At 47.7% G+C, this 23,044-nt stretch overlaps 1 protein-coding gene across 3 annotated transcripts in view; it reads left to right on the plus strand.

Moving 5' to 3' along the window:
• Nucleotides 1-23,044, plus strand: part of AGPAT3 (1-acylglycerol-3-phosphate O-acyltransferase 3) — an 89,048-nt gene that overhangs the window by 11,260 nt on the left and 54,744 nt on the right. For all 3 annotated transcript variants that reach the window (XM_070376853.1, XM_070376845.1, XM_070376851.1), the window contains exon 2: nucleotides 13,335-13,396. The gene's annotated coding sequence lies outside the window, so the exon portion shown is untranslated. The remainder of the gene's footprint in view (nucleotides 1-13,334; nucleotides 13,397-23,044) is intronic.

Consider the following 23,044-nt stretch of genomic DNA (forward strand, 5'->3'; position numbering starts at 1 on the left):
TCTGGTGATCTCTTTACAGGTTATTGAGTTGAAAGCTTAACTTCCTTGTTATTTTTGTAAGCATAGTTTCTTAATTTTCAAGCTTTATTTCTTTCGTAAGAATTTAAAGTTAAACGTTTCTTCCTGGTTCTATAGTCCTGTGTCTGGTATATTTTGGAGTGTAGCAGTATCATTGTTTGGCTTCCCTGGTGGCTCAGATGGTAAAGCATCTGCCTGCAATGCAGAAGGCCTGGGTTTGATCCCTGGGTCTGGAAGATCCCCTGGAAGGAAATGGCAACCCACTCCAGTACTCTTGCCTGGAAAATTCCACGGACAGAGGAGCCTAGTTGGCTACAGTCCATGGGGTCGCAAAGAGTCAGCCACGACTGAGCATCTTCACTTTAGTATTATTGTTCAGATTTTGAGCATTTTTGTTGTCCAGTTGCTAAATTATGTCTGACTCTTTGTGACCCCATGGACTGCAGCATGTAAGGCCTCCCTGTTCCTCACTACGTCCTGGAGTTTGCCCAAGTTCATGTCCATTGAATCAGTAATGCTATCAACCATCTCATCCTCTGCGACCCTCTTCTTTTTTGAGCATTTAAATATCTGTTTACTCTTCTGTGACCCATGAATGATATGGAAGGTACTTTTATTTTCTAAGTGCATGGGGATTTTAGCTTATACATTTATTATTGATTTCAGCTCGGAAGGCTTGTGGGCAGAGGCACAGACGTGGACGGTCATGTCACCGCGTACTGTCTCCAGGGGCCATCTGCTGGTCCCTCTGCCCTTCCTGCGTGAGCGATGTTCCCTCTCCACTGTGTTTGTGGTCCCTTTTACATCCAGCGTTCTCTGTTTTCATGGTGGCATCTCTAGAGTGGGTTTCTTCTTATTTATCCTGCTTTGGAGTCAGTGTGCTTCCTGAGGATAAAGTTTTGTGTCTCTCGGGAATTCTGGAAAAATTTCAGCCATTCTTCTGTTGACTTTTGCTTCAATTTACCTTATGCCTGACTTTGTCACACCATTTTCCAAGTCTCATACTCTTGCTCATGTTTGTCTTTTAGTCTTTTTTTTTTTTTTTTAAATCACCATGTTCTCGGTGAATTCCTCCACTTTCCCCTCTCGTTTTCCAGCTGTATCTTCATCTCTGTCTTATCTGCTACTTAACCTGCACATTAAACTCTTCATTTCAGTGATCCTAATTTTCATTCCTTTAAAAAAAAATATTTTATCTGTATTCATTGATTTATTTGGTTGCACCAGGTCTTAGCTGCGGCATGTGGGATCTTTAGTTGCAGCAAGTGGGATCTAGTTCCCCAACCAGGGATCGAATCCAGGCCCCCTGCTTCAGGAGTTCAGTTCAGTTCAGTTCAGTTCAGTAGCTCACTTGTGTCTGACTCTTTGCGACCCCATGAATCGCAGCACGCCAGGCCTCCGTGTCCATCACCGATTCCCGGAGTTCACTCAGACTCACGTCCATCGAGTCAGTGATGCCATCCAGCCATCTCATTCTCTGTCGTCCCCTCCTCCTCCTGCCCCCAACCCCTCCCAGCATCAGGGTCTTTTCGGTCTTACCCACTGGACCACCAGGGAAGTCCCTGTTTCTCGTTCTTAAATGTCCTCGGTAGTTCTCTCCAAACCTGCCTCTTCTCTTGCTTGGTGCTCTTTTCTTTGCACGTGTTCCAAGTTCTTCTCTTATCTCTAAGCATACTTATTTTATATGTGTGCTCAGTTTCATGCAACTCTTTGTGGGCCCAGCAGGCTCTTGTGTCCATGGGATTTCCCAGGCAGGAATACTGGAGTGGGTTGCCATTTCCTTCTTCAGGGAATCTTCCTGACCCAGGGATCAAACCCAGGTCTCCTGCATTGCAGGCAGATTCTTTTTGACTAGTGCCACCTGGGAAGCCCTACTTATTTTATATACTGCAAAGAATAATGCCAACATAATAAAAACACACAAAATAATACCGAAGTCTAAATTTCTTGAGCATTCTGCTATGCTGCCTCTCACGCCCTGAAGCCCAGTTCTCATGGGCTTTGTACCCTGGGCTGTGATCTTGTGTTCAGGAGACTTTGTCTCCCTGGAGGGGCTCTGCTTCTCCCAGGAGCCCAGGAGTGGGGCTGATCTAGAAATAAACCATTATAGATTTATTTCCTGGACTCATAAGAGGGGACTTCTGAAGGTGTCATTGACAAACTTGATCCCCTAAACAGAACTCAGAGCTTGAAGAGATTGCCAGGGTAAACCTACACAAATCCTGGTGAAGAAAGCAATTGTGGGAGTTAAGGAATGCTATGGTGTGAGCAGCCCTGAGGGACTCAGCTAACCTGGGGGGTTTTGTCCTGGCCTAGGACTGCCTCGCCAGGGACAAGAGCAGTGTCCAGGATGCGGAACGTCGGAGGCCCTCGCTCCCTACACATCTCTGTTAAGCACTTTATTCAGTTTGGGACACAGTTGCAAAACGTGACTCTGATTTTGTCCTCAATGAACTTAACTTCCCATTGACTTCTCTGTTGTCCATGTGATGGAGGTGGTGTCTGTGGTTTTAGAACAGGCAGACCATCCAGACGTTATTGGTAGCTGAAAACTGCCATACGTCTTGCAGTGCTGGCATATACCAGTAAAGGTGAATGAGCATGATCTTTTAAAGGGGGTTAGTACATCTTACATGTCAGATTTCAAAGCTATTAATAGAAATTAAACATGAATGGAAAGACCGTCAGGCACTTGGAATGTTGTTGTCTGGTGGGGCGGGGTCTGCCCGAGTTCATGTCCACTGTGGGCCTCCAAGACCCCCTTGTGTTTTAATTACCTGTGAGGCCGTGACCCCAGCTCACTGTCCTCTCAGCTCTGCTTCCTAAACCCTGGGCCCACAGGGTCCCCTGCTGGTGCATCCCCGGACCAGGCACCCCGACCTGAGCAGTCCTCTCCTGTCCGTTTCTCCCTTACCCGTGAACATGCCTCTTGGGGTGACGTGTCCAGGCCAGGCCCTGCCCCACCCACGACCCCCTCCTCCATGTTTCTCATTGCCCCCTGCCTCATCCAAGACCGCCTCCAGTCCCCCTCCCGTCAGATCCCTTCCCTGTGGCCATTGAGGTTCTGTCTCAGTGAGCCCAGTTCTGTTCCCATCCTTGCCCGCTCCAGCCGCTGCTGACGGTGGTGACGCTCAGAGGATGCCATCCCCTCTGCTTGGTCCTCACTGTCCCCTCAACACCCGGGCTCGGCTTCTCCCCCGAGGCTGCGCCCTGGACCTTTGCCTGGTGGGTTCTTGCTCATCCTCCAGCTGTCAGTGTGCCAGGACACCTTCCCCAGCCTGAGACCCAGCTAGGATGCACACACATGCACTCAGAGGCTCACACATGTGCACACACACACACACACGCACATACACAAGCACACACACCACATCATGCAGGCTGTCTTTATGGGCTGCTTTCCTCACTTCGCGTCCCACTGCTGACCTTCACCATCTGCCTGCCCCGTCCCTGGGTAGAGACCACAGGGCTGCACTTGGCCCTGTGGTGTGGACAGTGAGGTCAGCAGCCAGCCCTGGAGCTTTTTCTGTTCCCTGTGGTGAGTCCTGTGGGCACCATGCTCCCCTGGGTGGCTCGCTGAGCGCATCCTGCCAGTCCCAACACTGCAGACCCACATAGCAGACTTACCGTGAAGAGACCACACCTGTCTCCACACCCACCAGTGATGATGGAGAGAATAACACCATTCTGGGTGCCTGGTAGTCTTTTGTTTCTGCTTTATTTCTGGTTTTGAAATCCAGCAAGCAGAGGCTTTGTCCCTGCTCTACGATGAACCTCAGTAGCATCGCAACCCACACTGTCCCCTGTGCGTCCGCAGCGCGAGTCGGGGCTTCCCTGGGGGCTCAGACGGTGAAGAATCTGCCTGCACTGCAGGAGACCCAGGCTTAGTCCCTGGGTCAGGAAGATCCCCTGGAGAAGGGAATAGCAACCTACTCCAGTATTCTTGCCTGGAGAATCCCATGGGCAGAGGAGCCTGGAGGGAACAGTTCATGGGGTCGCAAAGAGTTGGACATGACTGAGCAGCTAACACACAAACACGCGCACACACAATGCAGATTGGCGGCAGGTAGACTGATTTTCCCTGTGGAGGCGTGGGATGGGCCACAGGCCTAAGTGGCCCCAGCTGGTGACTTCACACTTCTTAGGGGTGGCCCTCTGCTCCTCATTGCTCCCCAGGGGCTCATGAGGGTTAGAAAATATCACGTGTGAAGACGGTTTGTAAGGTGGTGTCACACGTGAGGCACCACGTGTGTGTCAGAGCAGCAATGCCTCGTGAGGGGTGATGGTGAGTCCTGGTGGAGCTGCCAGGGATGACAGCATGTGGACAGGAGACCCAGGGCCATGAGCCGTGCAGGGGGTACAGAGATGGACACAGCTGAGCCCCATGCCAGCTCATCCCCAAAGCAGCGCACGCGTCCTTGGGTGGCTGACAAGGATCCCAACCATCTCTCACCCGATGCTTCTCCCCTCTGCCCCTCAGATGCCAAGCAAGAGGCTGGTGGGTCCTGTTTCTGCAGAAGCCACATCCTGCTGTGTTCGGCCCTTTTCTGGAACATGGGAGAGGCCACTGCCCACCAGGCTGTGGGCAGCCCGGGTGCTGGTCTGTCCATCTCAGAAGTGCTGGCTTCCGTGCCAGCTTGACAACCCCCCTCACCCTGGTGCTGGATCTTTTCATGGCTCAGCACATCACAAGGAGCTTTGTTTTCCTCTAAAGCACCCCGAGGGCATCAGAAGTGCTGGCGGCCTGCCCCAGGGGGGCAACTGCCGGCTGTGCACCCAGTGCGGGCAGGGCGCCTCGCCCATCCATCCTTGTGTGGCTCCGAGGCTGCTCCTCAGGGCATGAAGCTGTTTTTGTGAGTCTTGGGGAGACCAAGCGGGGGCTCTGCAGGGACCCCAACTGTTTATGCCGTGAGTTCAGTCTCTGAGCCACAAGGGAAGCCCAAGAATACTGGAGTGGGTAGCCTATCCCTTCCCCGGTGGATCTTCCCGACCCGGAATCAAACCGGGGTTTCCTGCATTGCAGGATTCTTTACCAACTGAGCTATCTATGCCATGGGTTCAGTTTCTGGTTTTGGGTGAACTGGGCCTGTCCAGCTTTGTTCTCAGGGACTCTAGTGGGCTCAGAAGGGATTATCTCCCTGTCTCAGCAGTTTCATTTATTGCTCTGTGTGTGTGTGTGTGTGTGACACACACATACCTGTGCCTGGGCTGAGCTCTGGGTCATCCAGGGCTGACCTTGAGTGCTGGCCTGGCCTGGATCGGCAGCAGCTGCTTATTGTACATTTTAACTCTTATGTCCCTCCCCTAGCTCCCCTGTGCCCCTTAACAATTGGCTAACAATGATGCTCTGTGATGCCTTCACAAACATAACCTTCAGCCCCAGAGACCTTGTTGGAATGGGAGCTCTGGTCTTCAGATCAAGGATTTGTCCGGACCCGGTTCTGGGCGTGGAAGCGGGACTGGGGTCTGGACAGTGTCCCCCGGCACCCCTGCAGAGGGGCCCCATGGGGTGTGGCTCAGACCCAGGCAGGAGCTTCCAGTGTCCGGACACCACGCTCACGCACAACCCGCTCTGTCTCCAGTGCGCTCAGGTTGCCTCTCTGAGTTCACACTTGGTTCTCGAGTAAACGCTTTCAGTTAAATATCTTCTCCACTTGTGGCTGCCAGTTTCTCACACAAGCCAGTTTGAGAAGGCTCCAACCAGGCCTGCCCGCGGGTGCTGGGCATCTGCGAGGGTGGCAGTCCCCCGAGGCGAGGGCACAGGCAGGGGCCCTGGTGTCCAGGGTTCCTGGGGTGGCTTGTGACTAATGCTTCAGGGGTTTAAGGACTATGCTGCACTTTCGGTTTTCTGTAGCTCCTTCAGGATTTGGTGGTCAGCTGTTATTCCTATGAATCTGTCCCATTAGCTGTGTTTGCACATCCGGAGCTGCTCAGAAGCGGCTCCCGATTCCCTCTGGAAAGATCCCGCAGCGTCTGCTTGCGCCTGCCTCTCTGTCCTGACGCTGTCCACACAGGCTCTCACTGTGTCCTGATTCTCTTGCCAAAACACAGCCAATTTTACTCATCCTTTCAAAGACCCACTTTTGTGGGTTTTTGCATGTTTTTCATTTCATTAATTTCTGCTTTCTAAGTTATTTCCTGCCTTCCTCTTAATTTACTTTGTTTTTCTAACATGTTTTATGTCATCTGTTTTCAGCCTTCTGAAAATTTCTCCCCTAAAGTATAACCTTTGATCCCTTTAAGAACTTTTAGCTGCAGCCTAAAGTTGCAAAATGACATGTTTTGCTACTATTTGATTCAACAGATTTGTCTAATATAGTATCTTAATTGATTTTTTAATTAATAACTTTTTTAAAATTAATTTTTGTTGGAGTACAGTTGCTTTACAATGTTGTATTAGTTTCTGCTGTACAGCAGAATGAACCAGTTATCAGATCAGATCAGTTGCTCAGTCATGTCCGACTCTCTGCGACCCCATGGATCACAGCACACCAGGCCTCCCTGTCCAACACCAACTCCCAGAGTTCACTGAGACTCACGTCCATCGAGTCAGTGATGCCATCCAGCCATCTCATCCTCTGTCGTCCCCTTCTCCTCCTGCCCCCAATCCCTCCCAGCATCAGAGTCTTTTCCAATGAGTCAACTCTTCGCATGAGGTGGCCAAAGGACTGGAGTTTCAGCTTTAGCATCAGTCCTTCCAAAGAAATCCCAGGGCTGATCTCATTCAGAATGGACTGGTTGGATCTCCTTGCAGTCCAAGGGACTCTCAAGAGTCTTCTCCAACACCACAGTTCAAAAACATCAATTCTTCGGCCCTCAGCCTTCTTCACAGTCCAACTCTCACATCCATACATGACCACTGGAAAAACCATAGCCTTGACTAGACGGACCTTTGTTGGCAAAGTAATGTCTCTGCTTTTGAATATCCTATCTAGGTTGGTCATAACTTTCCTTCCAAGGAGAAAGGTCTTTTAATTTCATGGCTGCAGTCACCATCTGCAGTGATTTTGGAGCCCAGAAAAATAAAGTCTGACACTGTTTCCATGTTTCCCCATCTATTTCCCATGAAGTGATGGGACCAGATGCCATGATCTTCACAGCCAACTTTTTCACTCTCCACTTTCACTTTCAATAAGAGGCTTTTGAGTTCCTCTTCACTTTCTGCCATAAGGGTGGTGTCATCTGCATATCTGAGGTTATTGATATTTCTCCCGGCAATCTTGATTCCAGCTTGTGTTTCTTCCAGTCCAGCATTTCTCATGATGTACTCTGCATAGAAGTTAAATAAGCAGGGTGACAATATACATCCTTGACGTACTCCTTTTCCTATTTGGAACCAGTCTGTTGTTCCATGTCCAGTTCTAACTGTTGCTTCCTGACCTGAATACAAATTTCTAAGAGGCAGGTCAGGTGGTCTGGTATTCCCATCTCTTTCAGAATTTCCCACAGTTTATTGTGATCCACACAGTCAAAGGCTTTGGCATAGTCAATAAAGCAGAAATAGATGTTTTTCTGGAACTCTCTTGCTTTTTCCATGATCCAGCGGATGTTAGCAATTTGATCTCTGGTTCCTCTGCCTTTTCTAAAACCAGCTTGAACATCAGGAAATTCATGGTTCACGTATTGCTGAAGCCTGGCTTGGAGAATGTTGAGCATTACTTTACTAGCGTGTGAGATGAGTGCAATTGTGCAGTAGTTTGAGCGTTCTTTGGCATTGCCTTTCTTTGGGATTGGAATGAAAACTGACCTTTTCCAGTCCTATGGCCACTGCTGAGTTTTCCAAATTTGCTGGCATATTGAGTGCAGCACTTTCACAGCATCATCTTTCAGGATTTGGAATAGCTCAACTGGAATTCCATCACCTCCACTAGCTTTGTTTGTAGTGATGCTTTCTAAGGCCCACTTGACTTCACATTCCAGGATGTCTGGCTCTAGGTCAGTGATCACACCATCGTGATTATCTGGGTCGTGAAGATCTTTTTTGTACAGTTCTGTGTATTCTTGCCATTTCTTCTTAATGTCTTCTGCTTCTGTTAGGTCCCTACCATTTCTGTCCTTTATCGAGCCCATCTTTGCATGAAATGTTCCTTTGGTATCTCTGATTTTCTTGAAGAGATCTCTAGTCTTTCCCATTCTGTTGTTTTCCTCTATTTCTTTGCACTGATCTCTGAAGAAGGCTTTCTTATCTCTTCTTGCTGTTCTTGGAACTCTGCATTCAGATGCTTATATCTTTCCTTTTCTCCTTTGCTTTTCACTTCTCTTCTTTTCACAGCTATTTGTAAGGCCTCCCCAGACAGCCATTTTGCTTTTTTGCATTTCTTTTCCATGGGGATGGTCTTGATCACTGTCTCCTGTACAATGTCACGAACCTCATTCCATATATCCCCTTTTTTGGGTTTCCTTCCAATTTAGGTCACCACAGAGCACTGAGTAGAGTTCCCAGTGCTTAACAGTAGGTTCTCATTAGTTATCTGTTTTATACATAATATCAATAGTGTATGTGCATCAATCCCAGTCTCCCAATTCACCCCACACTCTCTTTCCTTCCTTGGTATCCATACATCCATATGCAACCATTCTCTGCATCGTCATCTCTATTTCTGCTTTGCAAAAACGTTCATCAGTATCATTTTTCTAAATTCCAGAAGTGATACGTTAACAGTGTTTTTCTCTTTCTGACTTCCTTCACTCTGACGGTCTCTAGGTCCATCTACATCTCTGCAGGTTGTACAGTTCTGTTCCTTTTTGTGGCTGAGATCCCATCGTGTATCGGCACTGCATCTTCTTTATCCATTCTTCTGTTGATGGACTGTCTAAGTGTATGAGAATTTTCCCCAGTGTCTTTTTTGTTACCTTTTTCTTTTGCATCAGTAAATTTTGGTCAAAGAATATACTCTGATTGATGCCTGTCTTTTGAAATTTGTTAAGACCTGTTTTATGGCTAGCATTATGGTCACATTTTAGAAATGCTCTGTGCATCTTTGAAAAGATTGTATTCTGTGATTGGTGAGATTAGTTTTGGTAGGTTCATTAATCGTGTTGTTTAAACCTCCTATATTAGGTCTTTGCAAAAGTATAGCCCGTAGGCTTAATCTGGCTTGCCACCTATTTCTAGAAATAAATTCTTTTTTTTTGCTTTAACTTTTATTTTTTGGTCATGCCACATGGCATGTGGGATCATGGTTCCCTAATTACCAGGAATCAAGCCTGCGGCCTCTGCAGTGGAAGCACAGAGCCTCAAGTACTGGACTTACAGGGCAGCCCCTAGAGATAAATGCTTACGGGATCACATCCACTCCCTTGGTTTATGTGTTGCTGTGGCTGTTTTTGCACCATGACTTGGTTGAATAGCTTCAATAGAGACCATTTGCCCTGAAAAATCTAAAATATTTACTCTTTGGCCCTTTCCAGAACATGTTTGCCAACTCTTGTATCTTCAGTCATTTATTTTATCTATTTTACCAAATACAGAGAGTGGGTCTGTTAGAATCTTCAGTCATCACCGTGGATTTGCCTACTGATTCTTGCATTTCTCTCAGTTTTTGTTTTGTGTGTCTGGGGCTGTGTTATGAGTGACACAGGTTAAAACCGTGGCATCTTCTTCACGCCTGACGTGTGTGTCACATGGAGTGATCGTCTGTCCCCACCAGTGCGTCTTGCCAGCAAGTCGGCTTGGTCTGAGATTCGTGTGGCTGAGCCTCTGGCTCGTATTTGTCTTGTGTACTCCTTCTGTTCTTTTATTTTTAACTCTTTTTTATTTTTAAGTCTTAGATGTACCTTGTAAACACATGCATGTTGGGTCAGCCAGAAAGTTCATTTGGGTTTTTCTGTAACATCTTATGGAAAAACCCAAACAAACTTTCTGGCCAACCCAATATAATTAAAGTAGTTTTTTTAACATGGTATTTTAAATTGAAGTTTGATATTCTTTTTTAAAAAATTCTGACAGTTAAGAATTTTTTAACCAGAGCCGTTGTAAATGTAATTACAGATGGATGTGAGTTTAAATCCACCATCTTATACTTTACTATTTTATCTGTGCGGTGTTTCTTTTTTCTTTCCTTCTCCTTTTTTTTGAGTTGGTTATTGATCCGTTGTTTGTTTTTTTTTTTTTACCTCTACCACCAGGAAGTTATAGACTTTTTCTGCACCTTTGATGGTTTTCCAGAAATTACAACATTCTAACTTATCAAATGTCTAAAACTAACTTGTACTTTACTCTTGGGGGTAACCCAAGGACCTGAGATCACCCCACTACCCCTTCCGAGTGTTATTGTATACTTAACTTTTTTAACCCACTAGTCTTTGCCGCTGTAGCCTCAGTATTAGTCTTATTTAGATTTGTAGACATACCTGCCTCTTTCTTTGCTCTTTATTCTTTTTGCATCTCTGACATTCCATCTGAGCTCACTTGTTCCTGTTCAAGTGTACATGCGTTAGAAATGCCTTTCATCAGGTTCTGAGGTGGCAAGCTTTCCCCACTTTTGTTTGGGTTTCCCTGCTGCTCTGGAGATGGGCTTGCCGATTGTAGAATCCAGGTTGGCTGTTGGGTCCTTTCAGTACGACATTGTGTGCTGGCCTCTGGCGTCCTTTGTTTGCTAACAAACCGTTGTCAGGCTATCTCTTCTTTGCAGATGATCTGACTTTTTCTCTGGCTTTTAACATCAAAATTAAAAGTCTTTGTGCTTCAAAGAATGCCATCAAGAAAGTGAAAAGACAACCCACAAGATGAGAGAAAATATGCAAATAACTCATTTGACTAGGGGCTTGTACTAGAAGGTAGAGAGAGCTCTGAGGCTGTACGGCCAGTACCTGAGTGCCAGTGATGCTCTCGAGCAGGAACAGTGAGTGGGGAGGTCCTGCCCCCTGCCGCTGGTTCTGACCGCACCCTCCTGCCTTTGCTGTCACCCACCTGGACCACCCCTCCATCTGCCTGGGTGCAGGAGAGTCGCCAGTCATCTCTCCAGACGTCGTGAGCGTCACCGTTCTATACAGCTGCAGCCTCTGCCTCTGATATGGTCAGCGCCTCTCAACTAAATGCAGTGGTGCCCACTTGGATGAGTGAGAAATGGAATGCAAATGCGGGATCCCAACATCCCCTTCTAGCCATGATGGGGTGACCTGGATCAGATCTTACATCCTGTGTTGAACAGCAGGAAAAACCAAACAGAAGCATGTAAGGTTGTAACATCAAACACCGCACGGCAGGAGTGCTGGACAGTGACCCCACAGGAGGGGCGCCCCCTTCAGCTCATCCCCTGCAGCTGCCAGCTGAGCACAGGGAGGGTGGTGGAGGCGGAGCCTGGCGACCCGGGCTCCAGGGAGGCTGGAATCTGTGGGGGAAATGCTGGAGAGGATAGGAGTGCATGAATCAGGAGCTCTAGGAAGCTGAGAACCCCCATCCCGCGCTTAGACTGTGTTGACCATCGCATGTGTGGGGGATGCCCCCAAGGTCAGGGGACCTGGAAGAGTGTGGGTATCACTGTTTCCTCAGTTCACATGGGCTGTGAGTGAAGTCGCATACTCAGCAGCCAGGTGGAAAGACCTCACAGTTCAAAGGGCATCGAGCAGGGTCCTCAAAGGCCGTAGTCTCCTCCCCAGACGTGAGCCTGCTCAGGACCCATAGACACAAAGCCTTGAAGGAAGCCTGGAGAGAGTTGAACAACTCCTGAGTAAGTTAACGACATCCACTAATGAGGCTGACAATATTTGAGGGATGACAGCAAACTCAGCCCCCAACACGCCACGTTCACAGTGTCTAGTAACCAGGCAGAAAGTATTCGTCGTGCAAACAGGTGGGAAAATGTAACCCAGAAGTTGAGAAAAATCAATTAGAAACAGATCCAGGTGGATCCACGCTATCCAGATGGTAGAATCAGGATAGAAGGATGTTAAAAATGTCTGTTATAAATATGGCCCATGTGTTCAGTGACACAGAGAAACTATGCACAAGATGAGGAGAAAATGAATGGTATAAAAAAATACCCAAGTCTCCTCGAGAGGAAAGCCCTGCACTGGGTGGGTTCATAGTGGGTCAGACACTGCAGACACAAGATCAGTATTCTTGAAGACATAGCACCAGAAACTTTCTAAAATGAAACATAGGAAAGAGGCAGGAAAAAACAAACAAACAAACATCATCAGTGTAACCATAAAGAAGGATAAAAATAGGAAATTGAAAAGGATGTATGATGAAAAATATTTGGGAAAAAATGGCTAAAATTTTGCAAATTTGATGAAAACTGATTTTCAAGAAGATCCACAAATCCCAAGCAGAAGAAAACTATGCCACTGCAGTATTCTTGCCTGGAGAATCCGATGGACAGAGGAGCCTGGAGGGCTACTGTCCTTGGGGCCGCAAAGAGTCGGACACGACTAAAGCAACTTAGCATAAAACAAAATCTGACACATGCTACGACATGAGTGAACCTTGAGGACAGGATGCTCCATGACATAAGTCAGACACGGAAGGACAAACACTGGAGTGATCCACTTACGTGAGGTCCCTAGAGGAGTCAAGTCCCAGGGACTGCAGGCAGGATGGCAGGGCCAGAGGCTGGGGAGGGGGAGGGCAGTGAGCGAGTGATGGGGCAGAGGTTCAGTGTGGGAAGATGGACAAAGTCTGTGAATGGATGGTGCTGAGAGCAGCCCAACGGTGTGAATGCTCTTCAGGCCACCAAGCTGGACACAGCACAATGATTTAAATGGTGACTCTTACCTGTAGTTTAAAACAAACACACAAAAACAAGGACTAAACTTAGCCAGTAGGCCTGGTTTCGGCTTCCTTGATCACAAGCTGGAGGAGGGCTGGGCTGACCTGGAGACGAGCCCGTCTGCAGGGTTAGTGGGTTTGGAGGAAGGTTAGAGCTGCTGAGGTCAGCACGGTCATTGTCCTGGGAGCTGGAGCCTCATCGCCCAGAGGCCAGAGACCTGAAGGCTGTTCTGCTCCTCTTCCGAGGCAGGAGGCAGCCCACCTTCCGCTGCTCCTGCCAGCCCCCCACGGAGGTTGAAATTGCTTTGCAGCCCTTCCTGGGGTGTGCGCTCTGCCTCTCTCTGGGTATGTTCATTTATGGGCCATCTGTCAGGCCTCCTTAGAAGGCAGAGGATAGTAGCAGCTCTCGGAAAGGCCCCGCGAGGCTGTGTCCCTGGTGTTTGCCTCAGTTAGCGGACGGTTCAGTTCATCAGGAAATCAGTTCATTCATAACCGTCCGCCTCCCTGACGTGCACTTTTTTGATCAGGGTAACAGCATGTAGTTCGTTCGCTGGCGTTTTTCTAATCCTGCCTGACTCCCCTGTGTTGTGTCTTTCACTTTCAGGCCTTGAAGTTAGAAACCTCCGAGGACGATTCTCCCGCTGACCCTGCTGACCCTGGGCCTCGGTGAGTCCAGAGAGGGAGGTGCCTGATGCTTTAGCCGCGTGTGTGCGCACATGTGCGGTTGTGTGTGTGCGTGTGTTTATTTCTGTCCCCTGGAGCAGTCCCAGCCAGACAGGGTCCCACCCCAGTCCTCTGGACCTGGCTCCATTGGCAGACACAGAAGTTCCTTGCTTGGAGAGCCAGGCTCGCTGGCCCAGCCTCAGTGACACTGAAGGGACGGAGTGGGCACAGTTGGGCCTTAACGCATTGCTGGTTGATTTTCCTAAAGGAGTCCAGCAGGGCTGTGGGGGGCACCAAGAGCTTTCTGATCAGCGAAGCACATTGCTCTGTGCACGGCAGCCGTGTGTCGTCAGCACTGCTTTGTTTCTGGGGGAGAGTGGCCAACGGCACCCGTCATCAGCCAGGCCTTTCCCGGAAGGACAGAACTGGGGAGGTCAGAGATGGAAGTCAATTTGGTCTCCCTGTTTCTGGGTACGGGGCCTCAAGTTCTGTAGCCATTGAGGGCTGGGAACAGGAGCGGGAAGAGGAGCAGCCAGTCAGAGACTCAGTGCTCTTCAGCTACTGGACAATTCCCAGATCAGACTGATAACCAAGCACCCAACAAGATTAACTCAGCATTTACAAGAAGAAACAACGTTCAGTTACCTGCATACAACGGAACAGTTTTTAGAAACAGGAAAGATACAGCACCCCCCGCCCCCACCCCCCCACCACAATAAGCTGGTACTCATCAGTGCTGAAAGTTAAAGCAAATCGTCTGTTTATGACTTGAACCGGCACCTCTCAAAAGGTACCCGAGTGTCTAATAACGATAAACATCTGAAAAGATGTGCGACTTAGTCATCAGAGAAATGGCAGTTACAGACCACGGTGTGCTGGTGTGATGAGTGGAGAGAGGAGGCAGGTGGACAAGGGTGGGAGCAGGGGGCTCATCAGTCACTCTTACCTCTGTTTTCCTGCAAGTCGGCTCCTAGCTGAGCACTTAAAAAACCCCTCATCATTCAATCCTCTTCCCATCTGTGAACAGCGAGTCTTACCTGTGTTTTTTGAGAAGGACACAGGATCACGATGATTGCTTTGCTCTGAGGGCAGGGGTGTGTGGTCCTGTCCCTGCCGCTCCTGCTCCCATGCCCTGGTGGACTCTGGTGCTGGTCATGGCGTCCTGGCCCAGCCCTGCGGGAAGCCGGGAGCACGCTCAGACCTTGGCTGCGTGGATTCTCGGGCCCTGGGGCCTGAGTGGTCATGAGAAGCACCCCGCCTGCCACACGGCCCCAGGCACAATGGTGGTCACTGGCTCTGCACCCCTGCCCCGCCCACTGATGAATGGTAAAACAAACACAACATCTCTCCTACGTAGCTTACTGCAGTTTTAGCTCCTACGAGTTTTCCATTAGCTTTGCTTACAAGTTTTAAGGTGATTAGAAGGTTTTCTTTAGTCTTTCTTAGGTACTGATGCTGAAACAATGCCGTTCCCTGCCTGCTCCCATGGCCCACGTGGATCTCAGAACTCAGTCTGGGGTGGGGGTGGGGGGGTTGGGGTACAGAGGGAGGGGCTGCAAGGGCAGATAAGGTGGGAGGCCCCCCCACTCGGCCATGTTTGGGGACAGGTCCTCTTTGTTCTAAAGGAGACACGAGGGGACTCGCAAAGGGCTCAGACTTTGACCGGCCAAGTTGTGTCTGGAGGAGGCTGGTGTCCTGCAGGGCAAGCTTTTTCCCTTAAACACAATCTTATTCGGGTTCAGTCTAATTGATTAGGCCTTGTAATGGTTGCAAAGACAGAAGATTGGAGCTTTATAAACAAGCAGATAACTTTTTGTTAATATTTACATTTTAATTAAAGAAGTGATGTATGCTTGTAAAAATTAAACACAGAACCAAACCTAATAAGTAATCAAAATTTCATTCTTTCCTCCATCCCAAATCCCACCTTTTTTTTTCTGGAGGGAGCCGCCACTGTAAATGGTTTGTGCTTTATCCTTCCAGAACTTGTCAACATACACATGAGAACACTTATGCAGTTTCTGAAAACATTTATGTGTCATGACGTCTGTCTGTGGGACTTGATTTTAACCTGCTTGGGGTCTTTTAGCATACACATACCTACCTTGTTTAAAAAGACGTAGCCTCCTCTTTCATGCATGTTCTAAAGAGCGTGATTGGACGTACGTGTACGTACAAACATGTGCACACGTGCGCACACACACACACAAGCTTTGTAAGAAGTCTGGCTGATGATTCCAGAGTGTGATGCCTGGCTCTGGTTTTCAGTTTCCTAGACCCAGAGTGTGCTTTCATGACCTGAGATATGTGTGTCTTCTCAGAAAGTGTAACTGGCATGCTCATCCTTCTGTTCAGGGGCTGGGTGAAGGGGGTCGGGTGAGCGCAGTGGGCACAATTGGCAGAGAGCAAGGCTCACCCTCTCGGACACTGCATCAGTGTGAGCGGCCCTGCCTGGCCCAGGCCGCCCCCCTGCTGGAAGGTAGACTTTGCCCCCTGCCCGTGTAGAGCCCCTGGCTGGTGCTGTTTGTAGGTTGGGGGTGGGGTGGGGTAGGCTCTGCAAGAACAGTGGCCTAGGCCGGATTCCCTTGCCACCCAGGAGCGTCTGTTTTTTGGAACATTCCACACTGTGTTCCTCTCGTTGGGACACATGTAAGGGTATGTGCACACGTGGTTACGTTCAGCTGGTCACCAGAGTCCAGTAACAGAGCCGTGTCCTTCCAGCACGTAAAGAGCAAGCACAGCAGAGGCACAAGCAGGCGGAGGCCTTGGTCTGACTCTGCCCCACCACGAGGCCCCGTGTCCCCGAGACACCGTCTGCCTGACAGCCCCTTGTCTCCTGGTGAACAGAGCCGAGGCTAGAGAGTCCTCTGGAGCCCTCTCGGAGCCTGAGCACCCACATAGCTCACTCTGCTCCAAGGGGTCTGGCTGCCCCAGGGACGGGCGTCCGGTCTGGAGCTGCCTTTCCACACTCGGTTCCGGCCTGCCTGAACCAGTCTGAACTGAACCTGCAGTTCAGTCCAGTCTCCCGCTGGCTTGTGTGTTAATTTACATTCAGAAGCATGTCCTTGGAAGCACAGGGACCCCAGGGCCAAGGCAGGTGGGTGCTAGACAGAGGCTGGCCTGTGAGTGCCGGTTGCGTTGTCCACCTGTGGCCCCTTCTCAGCTTCAGCGCTGCTTTGCTGTCCTCCCAGTCCCCCAGCAAAGTGAGCTTCTCTCAAGGGAACCACTGGCTGCAAGGGGACCCGGGAGGAGGGAGGCCCTGCCCAGCTGCCCACCTATCCCTCGCTATCACAGATAACTTGCCTTAAGAGCTTCTTGGATTTTGTAGACAATCATATCACCTACGGGTTATGATTGTCTAAAAAGAAGGAAAGCTGGTTTCCTTCTTTTTCACCCTGATTTCTGTTACTTCTTTCCTTGTCTCATCACGGAGGCTGCAGTGAGCTCTCTGAGGATTAGGGGCCTCAAGGGTGGACGTCCCTAAACAGTCATGGATGGCACTGTCATCGGGGGCTTTTCCTGAAGCTCATGACATAATCATGTTTTTTCTTTTTTAGTCTCTATTGACAATGATTAGATCAATTGAATTTCTATGGTAGATCGTCCTGTGTCCTGCCATAAACCAAACTTGGTCATGACGTTTTGTTTCCGTTAACTACATGATGAAATCAGTTTGCTAAGATATATTTATTGCATATATCCGTGTTCACACATCTGATTGACCTGTTAAGTAACAGGCCATGGATAGAGGAGCCTGGTAGGCTACAGTCCATGGGGTTGCAAAGAGTCAGACACAACTTAGCAACAAAACAGCAACAGCAAACCGTCAGACCGTCCTTGCATTCTTGGAGCAGACCCCGCTGGGTCCTGCCATGTTGTCTTTTTAATGTGCTGTGAGATTCTGTTTGCTAATTTTTAAAGGAAGTTTTGTATTTATTTTCATAAGTAAGGAGTAATGGTTCTCAAAGTTTTGGTCTCTTTACACTCTTAAAAGATTACTGGGGACCATATAAAGCCCTTGCTTTTGTAAGGTATAACTTCCGTTGTTCTCAGCTGAGGGTGATCCTTCCTCTACACAGGGGTACATTTGGTGATGTCAGGAGAGGTTTTTGGTTGACACCGCTGGTGTGTTGGGTGTTTCTACGGGTGTCTCGTGGGTAGAAGGCAGATGTCCTGTGATGCACAGAACAGCCCCACAGCAGCCCTATGACAGAGGTCCCAAATGTCAGCAATGCCACAGTAGCACAGAACATTTAAAAATTTTATTTAATGATTCATTCACTTAAAAGAGCAGCAATAAACCCATTACATGTTAACATAAAGAATATTTTTTAATAAAAACTATATTTGAGCAAACTCCAGGAGATAGTGAAGGACAAAGAAACCTGGTATGTTGCAGTCTATGGGGTCGCAAAGAGTTGGACACTGAAAAACAACATTTTCCAAAACTGAAAAAAAATATAATGAGGAGAGAGATGTTGTTTTATATATTCCTTGTTGGTGGTGGTGTTCAGTCGCTAAGTTGTGTCTGACTCTTTGTGACCCCGTGGACTGCAGCACGCCAGGCTCCTGTGTCCTCTGCTATCTCCTGGAGTTTGCTCAAACCCATGTCCATCAAGTCGGTGATGCAATCCGGCCATCTTATCCTCTGTTGGCCCTTTCTCCTCCTCCCCTCAATCTTTCCCAGCATCAGGGTCTTTTCCAGTGAGTCAACTCTTTGCATCAGGTGGCCAAAGTATTGCAGCTTCCGCATCAATCCTTCTAATGAATATTCAGGGTTGGTTTCCTTTAGGATTGACTGGTTTGATTTCCTTGCAGTACAGGGAACTCTCAAGAGTTTTCTTCAGCACCACAATTTGAATGTATCAATTCTTTAGTACTCAGCCTTCTTTATGATCCAACTCTCACATCCATACGTGACTGCTGGAACACCATGACTTTGACTATATGGACTTTTGTTGGCAAAGCAGTGTCTCTGCTTTCTAATATGCTGTCCAGGTTTGTCATAGCTTTCCTTCCAAGGAGCACGGGTCTTTTAGTTTCATGGCTGCAGTGACTATTCACAGTGATTTTGGAGCCCAAGAAAATAAAATCTTGTCACTGCTTCCACTTTTTCCCCTTCTCTTTGCCATGAAGTGATGGGACTGGATGCCATGATCTCTGTTTTTTGAATGTTAAATTTTAAGCCAGTTTTTTTTTCCACTCTCCTCTTTCACTTTCATCAAGAGGCTCTTTGGTCCCTCTTCACTTTCTGCCCTTAGAGTGGTATTATCTACATATCTTAAGTTGTTGATATTTCCCCCAGCAATCTTGATTTCAGCTTGGGATTCATCCAGCCTGAAATTTCAGATGATGTACTCTGCATAGAAGTTAGATAAGCAGGGTGACAACATACAGCCTTAACATACTCATTTCCCAATTTTGAACCAGTCCATTGTAATATGTCTGGATCTGAATGTTGCTTCTTGACCTGCATACAGGTTTCTCAGGAGATAGGTAAAGGGAAGTTGCTCAGTTGTGTACGACTCTTCATGACCCCATGGACTGTAGCCTGCCAGTCTTCTCCTATGGAATTTTCCAGGCAAGAATACTGGAGCGAGTTGCCATTTCCTTCTCCAGGGGCTCTTCTGGACCCAGGGATCAAACCCAAGTCACCCGCATTGCAGGTAGACTCTTTACAATCTGAGCCACCAGGGAAGCCCCTTTCCTTTAAAATTTTTCAACTGTTTGTTATGTTCCACACAGTCAGAGGCTTTAGCACAATCAGTGAAGCAGAAGTAGATGTTTCTCTTGCTTTTTCGATGAACCAGCCGATGTTGGCAATTTGATCTCTGGTTTCTCTGCCTTTTCTAAATCCAGCTTGAACATCTGGAAGTTCTTGTTTTGCGTACTATTGAAGTCTGGCCTGGAGAATTTTGAGTATTAGTTTGCTAGCATGTGAAATGAGCACAATTATATGGTAATTTGAACATTCTTTGGCATTGCCCTTCTTTAAGATTGGAATGAAAACAGACCTTTTCCAGTCCTGTGGCCACTGCTGAGTTTTCCAAATTTGCTGGCATATTGAGTGCAGCACTTTCACAGCATCATCTTTTAGGGTTTGAAACAGCTCAGCCGGAATCCCATCGCCTCCACTAGCTTTGTTCGCAGTGTTGCTTCCTAAGGCCCACTTGACCTCGCACTTCAGGATGCCTGGCGCCAGGTGAGTGATCACACCATCGTGGTTATTTGGGTCATCAAGACCTTTTTTGTATAGTTCTTCTGTGTACTTTTTTGCCACCTCTTCTTAACCTCTTCTGCTCCCGTTAGGTCCTTACTGTTCCTGTCCTTTATCAGGCCCATCCTTGCATGAAATGTGCCCTTGTTACCTCCAGTTTTCTTGAAGAGATCTCTAGCCTTTCCCATTCTATTGTTTTCTTTTTTTTGGCATTGTTCATTGAAGAAGGCCTTTTTATCTCTCCTTGCTATTCTCTGGAACTCTGTGTTCAGTTGGGTATACCTTTCTCTTTCTCCTTTGCCTTTTGCTTCTCTTCTTTCCTCAGCTATTTGTAAATTTATATTACTACAATGTAGTAGATCTCTCAAGCATATGACCCAATAGGAGACCCCTGAAGTATCTGCAGATGGTGAAGGACAGGGAGGCCTGGTGTGCTACTCTCCATGGAGTCGCAAAGAGCCAGACAGGGCTGAGCGACTGGACTGAACTATCTGGCTCTGCATTCAGTTCGCTTTACTGTGCAGTTTGGTGGAGCTAGTGACGAAAACTCCGCTTTACCAAGAATGTGTTTGGAAAACAGATGAGTCTGATCCCACGACAGGGTCTTAGGGTCCCCTGGGCTTCCCAGATCACTCCTGAGAACCGTTGTTTAGACAAATTCCCCTTTTTCTGTGTTCATTCTCACATTGTGAATTCAGGGTCACACTTCCTTCATAAAAAGGCACTTGGAAATTTCCTTCTCTGTGTTCTGGAGAAGGTTAGATTATGTTAAGACAATCTGATCTTACAGGGTTGGTAAAATTCTCTTCTGAGTCATCTGGGTTTGGTATCTTTCATTAATTTTTAATTCTATAAAATTAGGTCTGCTCAGACTTTCTGTCTTTTCTGTGGTCACTGTTTTTATAAAGAAAAAAAAAATTTTCTCTTAGAAAATTCTCTATGTCACCCAAGTTTTCAAGTTTATTTGCATAGAGATGTACAGTTATTTCCATGATTTTTTTAAAACTCTATTTTCTTTTGACGGTTATTCTCATTCTTTGTGCATTCTTTGTGCGTTCTGCCTTTCCTTAGTTTATTTTTCTTGCTATAGGGAACTTACCTGTTTTATTGATTTTTTTCCAAAACCAGCTTTTAAGCTTTAGTCATTAATTAGAATACTTTTTTCCTAACTCATTTTTGCTTTTACTTTTATTAATTCCTTCAGTTACTTTTTAATTTTCTTCTAACTTTCTGAATTGGAGGCTTAACTCTCTTATTTTCATGTTCTCATTTCTAAAGATTTAAAGTATTTAATGTGATAAATTTTCCTCTTAAGTACTGCTTTCGTTTTCATTGTGTTTTCTAGGAATTTTGCAGTTGGGGTCTCTACTTTCCCTGGAGAGTAAGCTTGTCAGGGGAGAACACTGACATTTTGGGGCAAGGGAGCAGGCCTTTTCTGTTTCCTGATTTTGTTATTCATTTCTAGGCAATATTGTTTGCATCTTACTTCCTGTTTAGGATTGGTTGAAAATGTCTTCATTGCTTAATTCATGGGCACTGTTTGTGAACGCTTCTGTAAGCAGCTGAGAGAAAGCGCGTTCTGTCTTATCAAGTACAGGCCTGGCTGCTTGTCCTCCAGCTGCACATCAACGGGCGGCATCATCTGAGGTCTCTCTTGGTTCTGAAACACTATTCTTTCCTGGATTCAGAGCAATGTACTGACATCTCCTATTACCAGGAGATGCTTTGATTTGTTTCTGTGGTATCCCCGTGATTTCTGCTTCCTGAAACGTGAAGCTGCATTGCTTGGTCTGTAGATCTAAACTTACATCTCCCTTGAGAATTTTAGTTTCTAGCATTATAAATAGTCCTGCTTTGTGTCATTTAATTTCACTTGCCTGACATTTTCTTCTCCAATATCAAGATTTTGGACCCTATTTTTTGAGCATTCCTCATGTATATTTATTCATTGTTTTCAATCCTGCTGCACTGTTTTGGTTGAACTATTCTCTTACACCTAGCAGAGCTGAACTTTTGAAAAATTTTATTTTTAATTGGAGAATAACTTCAATATTGTGTTAATTTCTGCCATACATCAACATGAGTCAGCCATAGGTATACGTATGTGTCCTCCCTCTTGAGCCCCCCTCGCCATCCCACTCCTCTAAATTGTCACAGGGCACCAGATTTGGGTCCCCTGCTTCGTACAGCAACTCCCCGCTGGCTACCTATTTTACATACGGTAATATGATGGGAATGTGTATGATTCAGTGCTGCTCGCAAGAAAATGCTTCCCATTGTGTAAGTGGTCTTCATCCCTTTGTGCTGACCTGACCCATGCGTTTGGATTAATGCCGTCAGTATTCTGTGTATTTGGGGGGTGAATACGGATGGAGTGGTACCCATACACAGACACATTCCCCTGTTCTCTTTGCGGTGTCTGTTCTTGGCCTTTCTAGTATCTCGTTTTGTGTTTGGTGATGCTGACCTGACAGTCAGGAAAGTGCTCTTGGCATTAGTGGTTACCTAGTGTGAGCAGATTTATGTCAGATCCAGAGTCCCCTCCTTTCAGATAATGTCTATTGTTTTTCTCCTGAGAGCGACAGTAAGATGCCCTGTGGCCTCCCTCCCCGCGCCGTTCCCTTCCCTGGCACCTGCTCCCGACCGCCCTGCACACCCGGGCCGCCTCGGTGTACCTGCTGCTGCTCGTGGAGTGATGGGATCACCCTGCTTCTGCCACGCCTCCTCCACACCCTCCCCTGCCCTGCCTGGTTGTTGAGCGCACAGCGTGTCTTGTCGGGTCAGCCCCCTGTGCTCGGACTCCTCTGTCCCCTGCAGCACATCGCAGCCCCTCGCTGGGCCTTCTGGTGGCCCGGGCACGGCCTCCAGTCCTGTCGCAGGCACAGGCTTGGGCACAGAGCCACCTGTCCCCATGTGCCAACCCTCTTCACGGCTCCAGGACCTCTCTCGGCTCCTAGTCTGTGTCTCGATCTTACTCTCTCAGGCCAGCGTTCTTCCTGTGGGTGTTTGTGTGTCTTTCCTTTGCCTGCAGTTTCTGTCTTTCTGTGGTACTGTGTCTTAGCTTTGCTTATCTCCTGTGTTCTAGCACGCGACTGGACCTGTAGACTGCTGTGTATGCTTGTCGCCATCACTGACGAGCTTGGACTTCCTGCTCATAATCATCTCGTTACCATCCTTCTCCTTTGCTTTCCCGCCTGCTCTTGAATTTTGCATGTTGAACCTGTTCAACTCACTCCTCCCCATGGTACCCATCCTTCTGACTCTGGGATGTTTCAAATAATGTGAAAACCTGAGGACCAGGATTTGGGCACACGGTGTTTTCACGCCCGCTCTCTGGCACATGCGGTGCCATGCCGGGTGTTTGCCCTTGTGCCCTCTCAGAGTCCCTGCTGTGACCAGACAGGCTCTGGGCATCATCTGCAAATGAGGGATAG

The sequence above is a fragment of the Bos mutus genome, chromosome 1 (assembly GCF_027580195.1).
Source record: "Bos mutus isolate GX-2022 chromosome 1, NWIPB_WYAK_1.1, whole genome shotgun sequence".
Lineage (NCBI taxonomy): Eukaryota > Metazoa > Chordata > Mammalia > Artiodactyla > Bovidae > Bos > Bos mutus.